A 10078-nucleotide genomic window follows, 5' to 3' on the forward strand; every position below is an offset into this window, starting at 1 on the left:
AGTTCTTGGGAGAATAAACTATCCTTGGAAAATCCCAGGCAGAATTGTGCTTAGGTCTGGGGTTAGGCTCAGGGGCCAGCCACATTGTGCAATATAATCGATATCTGTGCTCAAAGAAATAGGATCGTTTCCTGATGGCAAGTATTTCAGAACTCAGAGGTGCAACTCTGTCTGGTTTTGATCACAGGTATGGACAGGAGACATGAGATTTTAGCAGCTTCCGTGGGGGCAGGATGCTGAGGGCAGCTGTGAGGTTCCATAGCCAGGTCTGCAAGGGCCACGCGGTCAGTTATTAGCATCCTTGAGGATTGTCTGAGATGCAATGTGAGGCTCAGTCAGCAGAGCACAGTCATGGAGATTCAGTGTGCTGCCTCCGGGGATAGTCAGCAAGGCAAGGTGTAAAGCTAGGGTCTGCTTTCAGGTGGTGCCAAGGTTTGAGACGATGGCACAGCACCCCTGAGAAACAGTATCCGCGTCAGCCCCAACAGGGCTCAGAGGTTCAGGCATTCCTGGCAAGCTTCCTGGAGGTAGAGCTCCTGGCTGGGCTCCTGGGCATCTCTTGGCTGGAGGGGAAGGGCTCCGGATGCTTACATTTTCCAAAAGCACTAGTGACAGGAAGGGGGAAGACAAGGTGACAGGACACAATCGAGGTGGCAGAGGGAGCATGGAAGAGCTCTGGTGAACCTGCGACGGCCTCCTTGGGCTGTAGAGCAATTCTGCAGGCCAGAGACCAAGGTGACTGGCACCCAGAAGCATCTGGACCACTCCTGCTGCCCTCTGCCTCACACAGAGAGGACCTCAGGCTCTCTTCTGGTATATCTGAGGCCAGTACTTCCTTACTGGGGGTCAGCTGCGGCCTGGGTGTCGGTTCCAGCTTGGGCATCAGCTCCAGGCTCGGGGTCAACTTCAGCTTAAGCGTCAGTTCCAATCTGACTGATGGCTCTGGCCTGGGCACCAACCCCAGAGTTGGAGTCACCCCTGGCCTGAGGGTCAAGTCCAGTCTGGGCATTGGCTCTAGTCTGAGTGTCAGCTCCAGCCCGAGCATCCAATCCACACCAAGCGTGAGTTCCACTCTGGGGTTCGGTTTGGTCCTGGGCATCAGCTCTGGCATGGGCATCCAATCCAGCCTAGGTATGGGCTCCTGTCTGGAGGTTGGCTTGGTCCTGGACATCAGCTCCTGACTGGGCATTGGCTGGGTCCTGAGCATCTGCTTCTGCCTGGATGTCTCCTTCCGCCCTCGGGACTGCTCAGGCCTATGTGCCTGTGCCAGCCTGGCAGGCCCTAGGGGCTTCTTGCATTCAACCAGTTCCCAGTCTTACCGGAGTTTCTACTGCTTGTACTGCTCCAGCTGCAGGGCACACACGAAGACATCTATGGAGAAGTGGACCCTGGCCTCCCCGCAGCTGCACTGCAAGGCTGCTTTGCCATAATCAATTCATCGCAGGATGGCAAAATTGATGGCCTTGGTGCAGTTAAAGCCATGGTTGAAGCCAGCATGGTACTGAGAAACTAAGAATTGTAACCACCATTTTGTAGTTTCTAACTGCTAATTTTGCTTCTGTAAAGACCATAAAACACCCTGGGACAGATAGTTCTCAGAAAAACCATAAACACCTGTAAGAGTGACCGGCAGAGAAGAAAAACAAGTTTTAGAGTTACCAGAACTCCCCCACCCAGGTGTGGTTTCCAGTATCTAAAACCCTGCAGCTGTGCACTACCCCCTTGCTACACCCTTATGGCTTAACCAATCAATTTTAAATGCGTCGTCCCTTGATCTGACCAATGACCCTTTCCAGATTCCTTCCCGCCACCAAATGCGCCAAACATGCTTTAGAATTACTTTATAATTTTCCCGCGGTGTGTGTTGATTTGTTAAAAGATGCTATGATGTATGCTAAGTCCCTGCCTGCCCCAAAGAATGTATAAACAGCTGGAAGCCTTAGGTTCAGGGCCTCTTAGTGTCACCGGCTGCCGAGTGCAGCGGAGGACCAAGCTCAAGCTTTCAATAAAGACTCCTTTTGCTTTTGCATTGGTGTGGGTCTCTGGTGGTCTTTGTAGGGGTCCGGCATTTGAGCATAACAGTACCTATAGGGAAAGGTGGCCATGAACTCTCCAGCTTCCTGGGTCATTCGGCCAAAAGGGACGCCACTGTCCTGGAGCACGCGGGGCGAGATGAGGGTCAGCTTGTGCCTCAAGAAGGCCTTGCAGCCTCGGGCACTGCCTGAAAAGTGTGTCTGTGCCAGGCACTCCAGCCTCTGGCTGTACTCGGCAGGCACCGCGTACCCCGTCTTGGGGGCTCTGAAGTGCACGTAGTTGATGCTGTACAGGTCTATGTACAGGTCCTCCGTGTGCCAAGGGAAGGTGGTCTTCCACATGCTAAAGTACAGGTAAGGCCCGTTCACCCCCTGGGTCACCACCCCACACTCCTGCTCCAATAGGTCCCGGGTGGTCCCTGAAGTAGAGTGGGGGTTCGCTACAATGAAACGGAGTCCCCCCCCAAGGGAGGGGATTCCTGGTTCCCCCAAGAGTCCACCACACAGTCTCCAGCTACAAGATGACAAAAAGACATTTATTGGGGTAGTAAAAAGTGAACAGAAAGTGAACTGACCGGCCTTGGTCGCAGCCCAGACTCGGGAGCCGAAACTGCCTACCACGTGTGTAGGATCAGCGCCCAGACTCGGGAGCTGGAGTCGCCCGCACATGTGCAGCCCAGACTCAGGAGCTGGAACCACGTCTGTGTGTGGCCTTCCAGCCTGGTTATAAGGCAAACATCACAGTCAAACTTGCCACACGCAGGCAGCCAATGAGGATACAACACTTACAGAGCATGCTAGGCTGCACGCAGGTGGCCAATAGAGTTACAGTCTGTCCCATAGTATCTATTTGAATCAACCTATCATTCTAGTTAGAATTGGCGCATGGATTTGGCGGGGCTCACATGATGCAGGTGGATACGCCTACTCATAGAAGGGCACGGGTTTAACCCTGAACGTTCCTTGAACTTTCCATGCTTTAGGTGGTCAAGCAGTTTACACAATCTTATCACAGCAAAGGGGAACTTCCCTGGATAGGGTGGGGGAGATCTTAGTGAAGATGGAGTTGGCTTCTGCTCTAATCTGAGCTGGAGTCAACCTGAAGTTCCTCCACAGCTAATGATGGCACTGGCCAGATCTGACCTCCCTATTACAGTCCCCAGGCGGCCAAAGTTCCAAGCCTTCATGCTGTCACATTGTACCATAAATTGGCGGTGAACCATATGTGTGGTGCTTCCAGTGTTTCCCCTCCAAAGCTTCAAAGTCCACGTGTGGTGGGGTGCGATAGTTTTCACTGTTTGTCAGACAGCGGTACTGCTCCACCGGCATGGCTTTCTTCTGCTCCAGGTATTGGGCAAAACACACCTGCCTTTCCAGAGAACACCTGCTGCAGCGGACTGGCAATCACTGGCTATCTCAGCGCGATGTGCACCCTGGGATTCCATGTGAGCAATGTATCCTTTGAAATCTGCAAATTCTTCCATGCTTGGATGGAATGTAATCATGGAACAAGTTGGGTTCTGGGTACCAGTTGTGAGCAGACTCCATGGCTGCAATGGACTCAGTTGCACAGAGCCAAGCTCCGAGGAGTGAACAGATTCCTAAGAAAGATGAGGAGTTGTTTTCCCCAACGCTTCCCATTCTGGGAGCAGGCTTGAGCCTTCACACCAATGAGATGGTATCCGCTGACTGGATGACTCACCAGAGAGACCACCTTCTCTCCAGTGCCCTGAGCCTGTAACTTTGGGAATTTCTTCTGTGGTTTCTGTGGTGGAAACCAGCCTCCAAGAGTAGGTCTTGGCAAGCAAAGCAAGTTGGCAGAGTCAAAGCTTTCTCTGTGGGAATGGTCAATGAGAGTGATGTTCCACCAGCCGGGTCCTGATCCCAGTGAAGACACCAAGGCTCAGAGAGAGAAGCCTTCTCCTGAAGACCTCCAGTCCATAGGCAGATCTCACATGATGCTGGCTTTAGAAAAGCTCACTAGGAACACATATTGGTGAACTTGATGCCAGTAAGCATGGCATTAAGGCACAGAAAATAAAAACTGACTGTTGTAAGGTAAAAGTAAGAAATGTGCAGTTGTGCTGGGGGATTGGGCTTTCTACATCATTCTCTAGCGAAGTGTGGCCTTGAAGAAAAATAAACAGTTTGATGGGCACCAAGGGCTCATGCTTGTAAATCCTAGCATTTAGGAGGATGGATCTAAGACTCACTCTGAGCCAGCCTAGCCAGGAAAGTCCATCAGACTCATCTCCAATTAACCACCAAAGCACCAGAAGTGTCACTCTGACTCAAACGGTACAGGGTCATCCTTGAGTGACAAAGCTAATGGACAGCTCATATACAAGAAACACACACACACACACACACACACTGCACATAAACACATACCCTACTATTCCTATTGTCATAACCAATACAATCTGTGGAAATGGGGAAACCACTAAAGTTTCTAGGACTGAGAACTTTTTACATATTACTAAAGAGCAATGTTGACATTCATTGAAATTCGTTGACAATAAAACTGAGTAAAATGATTGTCTTCATACTTCTAAGGGAAAATTTTTATCCACATAGCAAAAAATGCTCCAGCATGTGGAGAGTTGAAAAAATTCCACAGGGCTGGGAATATAGCCTAGTGTTAAGAGTGTTTGCCTTGTATACATGAAGCCCTGGGTTCGATTCCCAAGCACCACATATATAGAAAACGGCCAAAAGTGGCGCCGTGGCTCAAGTGGCAGAGTGCTAGCCTTGAGCAAAAAGAAGCCAGGGACAGTACTCAAGCCCTGAGTCCAAGGTCCAGGACTGGCAAAAAAAAAAAAAAAAATTCCACAACAATGAAAGCCCGCCCAGGTAGGAAAGCCCTTGAGATTCTTGTCTTCAATTAACATCCAAGAAGCCAGAAGTGGAGGTGTGCCTCAAGTGGTAGAGTGCTAGCCTTTAGCAAAAGTGTTCAGACACAGTGTTCAGGCTCTGAATTCCTGCCCCATGATAACCAATCATGTTTTTTTTTTAGCCAAAAAACAAACACCCCAAAACTCCAATATGAACTAATGGCCTATGGCTGTAATCTTAGCTACTCAGGAAACAGAGAGCTGGGTATTACAGTTCAAAGCCAGCTAATTCAGAATAGTTGGAGATACCCTTATCTCCAATTAATCAGCAAAATTTGGGAAACTCTATGTAACAAAGGTAGAGGGCCAACCCAGTGAGAAGGAAGGGAATTATTAAACAAATAATTTTGATCTTGAAATGTTTGTCTCTTAATATTCCCATTATAATACATACAAGATGAATATAATTACTGAGCTACTTCATTATTGCATCATAGTAAAAATGGTCAAAGCCTGATATGTACTTATGTTGGGATTCTAGACCCCTATCCCCGCTTCTCCAGAGGAGATGCCCAAATCCCAAACTATGAAAGAACACTGGGCTTTACCCCTCCCGCCTTCGGAAGGAACAAAGCATGTTCTTATAGACTACGCTAAGCTGAGGAGAAAGTTGCCGAAACCTCTCCCCCCACCCCCCACCCCCTGTCCCCCCTCACGTGTCCGAGGCCAACACAGGAAAGAAAGTTTAGGGGAGATGATCTGAGTGTTGTACCGGTCTCAAAAGAGTCTTTACGCAGGGAGGGGGTTTACATAATGGTAATGGCAGAAACGAAGAGGAGGGACTTGGGTTGACTAGCTGATTGGCTGAGCCGGGCTGTTCCACAAGAGTGGCACCCTGGGACTTCCCCCACAGGCTGACGTCATGCCCCAATAGAACCGCCCCTGGGCTCCGGCAGCGCCATCTTGGAGGCATCCACGTGGACCCGAGATTGAGACCGGAGGCAGGCCGAGCCAGAACTACTCCTTCCAGTTCCTGACCCGGAAGGTGTAGGAGTGGCTTCCAGCCATGCCGCCCCAGGGTGGGAAGAGGGGAGGGTCAGTCGGGGACGGAGGGTCAGTCGGGGACGGCCCCTCTAGTATACAGCCAGCATCCCCACATACTTAGACTCCCAAAACATCTTACTTCAGGAGAGGCAATGTCAAATTCTCATTATTCACCTCTTGGAGTTAACAGAAGGGAGAACTAAAGTTGTTTGATACTACAGAAACAAAAACCTGCCATATCATCCAAGCTCCCTGAGGATCTGGTTCCAAAACATTTTGTTCCAGTTAATTTAAAAGCATTGCTCATGATTTTATTTTTCTATGAAAAACTGAACAGCATGTTTTCCAACTTTTAGTGAGAAGAGAACCTCAGTCATTTGAACAAGGTCAGTGATGTATGGAAGTCAATATTCAAAACTAGGAATGAAAATATTGAGATAAAACAAAAATTAGCCTCTAGATTGTTTTTTGTCTAAAGAAATCTCTTTTCATATTAGGAGTAGCCCTACTTTTCATGATCTCCAAAAATTATTTTGATAAAAGGATACCTTAGATTTAGTGCTCACATATACATGCAAATTTTGACTATTATCTATTCATTCAAAGTGTGGATTCTGGGATATTTCGAGATTATATTCTAATAAAGGAAAATATATAGGATTCCAATTGGGGGTAATTGGTGAAATGTTTATTCAAGGACTAAATATTAATTTTTACTTATTAGAATCAAGTATTTGTGTAAGGGAGTTTCATTTTGACACACCTATATACACACACAATGTATCTTGATTAGACTCACTCCTCTGTCACCCTCCCCCCTCTCTCCTCACCCTCCCAGAACAATCTCAATAGGTTTCATTATTTCACTTCATGTACATAATGTATTTTGATATATGTCCCAAATAGGATAAGTTTCTTCTTCCTGGCCATTCATTTTGGTTAAAGTGGATGGCAATTGTTCAAGAGGACTTTGCCATATTTCACACAAGTACATGCCATATTTTAATGATTGATCAGATGGTGTATATGAGTATCATCCTGTATGTCTTTATGTATATGCCTATTTTTTCTTATCCTAGAGAAATTATCAGGATATTCTTGTTAGGTTGGCATTTAGTCTCTCACCTCTTATTTTCAGGTCAGGATAACTATCTCTTATTCATGGAGTATCATTCTGTAATCAGGTCACATAAGGATGTTAGTGGAGATAAATCACGAGTTTGATTGCTGTTTCCAAACACATTTTGAGGTAAATTTACATATGCATGCATGCTATTATAATATAAACATTCTAGTCATTTGTATTTTCTCTAAGTTTCCAAATCCAGTGAATAATTTCACCTGCAAAGGAGATAGCAGGTGAAAGTAACTTCAGAAAACCTCTAAACCTAAATCCAACTCCTTTCACACTGTGTTCAATTAAATGCCCAATTAATTTAAATGGATAGACTGTAAATAAAGAAATGCATGATTATCATCTAATTAGCACTGGCCAGCATTATAATGTGCTCATTAATGAGTTGTGTAGTGTCCTAAGGCATATAATTAGTAAGCAGCTACACGTGACTAGCATGCCTAGGTGCCTGAATTTGACTACTCAACCCAATAAATTAGAGCTATGACAAAATTTAGCAAATAAAAAGAAAAAAGAATGCATAGCCAGATAGGGAATTGACAATTTTCTGTAACACAGGTAAAATTCCTATTGTCAGGCACAAAGCCTTTCTGAATAGTCAGGATAAAGAAAAGACTATTTCCCTTCTGCCTTTTTTCTTGCCTGCATCCACAGCATGGCAGCCATGCTGTGACCATTTGTATGAAGGCCACACATCACAGTGGCAGTGCAGGAAAATGGACCAAGCCTGATTCCAGGACATTCCTCAGCAGGCACCCCACCTTGCCTAACTACCTCAGCCACCTTGTTATAGGAGGAAAACAATCTTTCCCTTTAACTGACTGAAGTAGTTTATTGTACTTAATCATGAGTTAGCACATTTTTTTCTTTTCATTTCTTTATTGTCAATGTGATGTACAAAAAGGCTACAGTTTCAAGTTAGCACAATTTTAACAGACTTTATTAATAAAATACCAGCCATGTAAATGTACAGAAAACAATACAATACTGAAGTATTGATGTGTGTGAAGGACTTTCAGATATGATCTTTATAGCTAATGCTATTCCAAAGATATTACCTAAAGGAAGAACTAATTCATCTTTAAAAAAACAAATCTTTGCTACGGAGAGGAGAGGAGAACAGAAGCATGTCCACTCAGTCTAGTGGTTTCCCAGGAGCATCTCACAACCATTGTTTCAAATGAATGAAGCTGCCATTAGGCAACTTCACTTGGTGAGTCAGGGGTATGGTGATTCTTTTTTTTTTTTTTTTGGCCAGTCCTGGGCCTTGGACTCAGGGCCTGAGCACTGTCCCTGGCTTCTTCCCGCTCAAGGCTAGCACTCTGCCACTTGAGCCACAGCGCCGCTTCTGGCCGTTTTCTGTATATGTGGTGCTGGGGAATCGAACCTAGGGCCTCGTGTATCTGAGGCAGGCACTCTTGCCACTAGGCTATATCCCCAGCCCAGGTATGGTGATTCTTGAATAATAAATTAATAATTAAAATAATAAATTATTGAGTAATAAATTGGGATTAAACTAGAAACAACTTGGATTCCATTGGCATGTTACCACCAGATTTGAAAAAGAAAATGTTTCAAGGACACGATGAATTTGAAAAAGGATGGATTAGAAGAGATGAGGAATCATGTTACCAGTTATTTATAGCAGATCTAATCAGAGTCCAGTCCTTTCAAGTCCACCATCCAGAGGTATTGCTGGATGCAACCACAAGTGCAGTACATAAACTTAAAACCAATAGAGCTCTTCCCAGGGCAGTATCCGTGAGTCCATCCTGATAAATACCAGGTTGGTGGCTGGGTGCTGGTGGCTCATACCTGTAATCCTAGCTACTCAGGAGGCTGAGATCTGAGGACCACAGTTCAAAGCCAACCCAGGCAGGAAAATCTGTGAGACTCTTAACCACAATTAACCATCAGAAAACAGTAAGTGCAGGCTGTGGCTTAAAGTGGTACACTGCTAGACTTGAGGGAAAAAGCTCAGCATCCAGGCCCCGAGTTCAAACCTTATGGTTGACAAAAAAAAAAGCCATACCTGAGACTGAAAAGATTATAGAAGTATTTTCAAAACTGAATTTCTAGTATTCATTTTTCATAATTACCTCTAAAGACCTTGGCATTGTATTATTTGTTGGTAGAGTTATGTTTCATTTATGAAGCACATTTCAACAGCCATGAAGAATTAAAAAGTCAACTTTATTTTTATATCATTACAAGATCCATAACAAACTTCCTAAAGTACTATTTCAAATCTGTAGTTATATTCCTTTACACATATAGTCACTTAGTGGTAAGCAGCCTACACGTGACTGGCATGTCTAACTGCCTGAATTTGACTACTCAACCCAATAAATTAGAGCTATGACAAAATTTAGCAAATAAAAAGTGAAAAAGAATGCAAAGACAGATGGGGAATTGACAATTTTTTCTTTTCAGTAACTCAGGCAAAATTTCTATTGTCAGACACAAAGCCATCAGTTGAATAACAACAGAATCATTGGAGAGAGAAAGAGAAATGTTCACTCAGGTGACTTTTACCATAAAAGAGTACAGAAAATAAAAATTCTGTGCTATCTTATTGGTTGAGAGTATGGAATTCTAATATATAAAGTGCGTAATAAATGTAAACATGAGCACTGTGTTAAAATGTCTTAAAAGGTGAAAATTTAAATAATTATTACACTAGAAGTATAGAACATATATAACTTTGATGGCATTTTGCTATCAAAGGGGAAAACCTGCCACAAAGCAAAGTTCCTTTCTTTCTCAGCCTGTTACATTCTGTGTCAGCTCCACACCTCTTCCAACAAAAAGTTCTCTTTTTGGATGTTGGTAATTTCACTATAAAAATCAGTTTTGCACAATAGGTGAGCAGAAAGCTTGTGAACATTTTCTTGTTAATAATTCTGTCTCATTACATCAGTTGAATTGTTTTACTTTTCTTTCTATCTATCTCCTTCCATAGTTATAAAATTAGAATTCTAATTGGAATAGAATGTTTTAGTGACTAAAATGTTCTGTATAGATCCAAATTT

The 10078-nt window shown here is 44.5% G+C and overlaps 1 pseudogene; it reads right to left on the reverse strand.

Moving 5' to 3' along the window:
• Positions 1-1327: 1327 nt before the first annotated feature.
• LOC125350868 lies at positions 1328-7712 on the reverse strand (annotated as a pseudogene).
• Positions 7713-10078: the final 2366 nt, after the last annotated feature.

The sequence above is a fragment of the Perognathus longimembris genome, chromosome 4 (genome assembly GCF_023159225.1).
Source record: "Perognathus longimembris pacificus isolate PPM17 chromosome 4, ASM2315922v1, whole genome shotgun sequence".
Lineage (NCBI taxonomy): Eukaryota > Metazoa > Chordata > Mammalia > Rodentia > Heteromyidae > Perognathus > Perognathus longimembris.